Raw genomic sequence first — 774 nt, 5'->3', positions numbered from 1 at the left:
TAGCACTGTTTGGAAAATACAATCTCTCTCCTGGCGCTCGCTGACTGTTCAAATGGAGAATTTCGTTGATGGGAAAGCATTCTGCCAAACTTGAATTATTATCATTTTTCAGCGCGAAGCCGAGACTGCCTGTAAACAACTCTCACAGAGGGGCGAGCATTAACCCTAACACAGTCTATATGTACGTATTTTATAAGTCATTCCGACACATGATCCCATGTGCTGCACCGTGTTTATAACCCTATGACGTATAAACCAGGTTAACTACACCGTGTATGCTGTCATCTCAGTTTCTGTTTATTCTTTATTATTCTCCCTCTCTGGCTTTTTTATATATTCCCAAATAATAAATAGGTCTGAAATTTAAGTAGTAAATTCTTCATGTGTGTTTGACTATTGATTATTATTCATAGTTTATGACAAAAACCTGTGAAGCACAGTCTTCTCGGTGTTGCCATTTTATAGGGTGGACTATAATAAAATTTGAAGACGCTCGGCAGAGGAAGGACCCAAACACGCGAAAGAAAAAAAAACAGGAGGAGATCATCGAAGTCAGATTAAAAGGAAACGCGAATCAAATGCACAGCCAGACACAGAGGATGTAGGAGATAAACCCATTCTTTTTCGCGATAAAACTAAAAAGGAGACTCGATTCCTCGCCCCTTCCTCGCCCTTCGAACTCGCTCTTTATCCATCCATCTAATATCCCTCTTCCTGTGAGCGGATGGTTTGACCGACCTGGATTTAATGCAGCATTGTGTTTGTGAAGAGCCG

This window comes from Penaeus monodon, chromosome 32, assembly GCF_015228065.2.
Source record: "Penaeus monodon isolate SGIC_2016 chromosome 32, NSTDA_Pmon_1, whole genome shotgun sequence".
Taxonomy (NCBI): Eukaryota; Metazoa; Arthropoda; class Malacostraca; order Decapoda; family Penaeidae; genus Penaeus; species Penaeus monodon.
The sequence above is the reverse complement of the archived record's forward strand: the minus strand, read 5'-3'. Positions refer to the sequence as shown.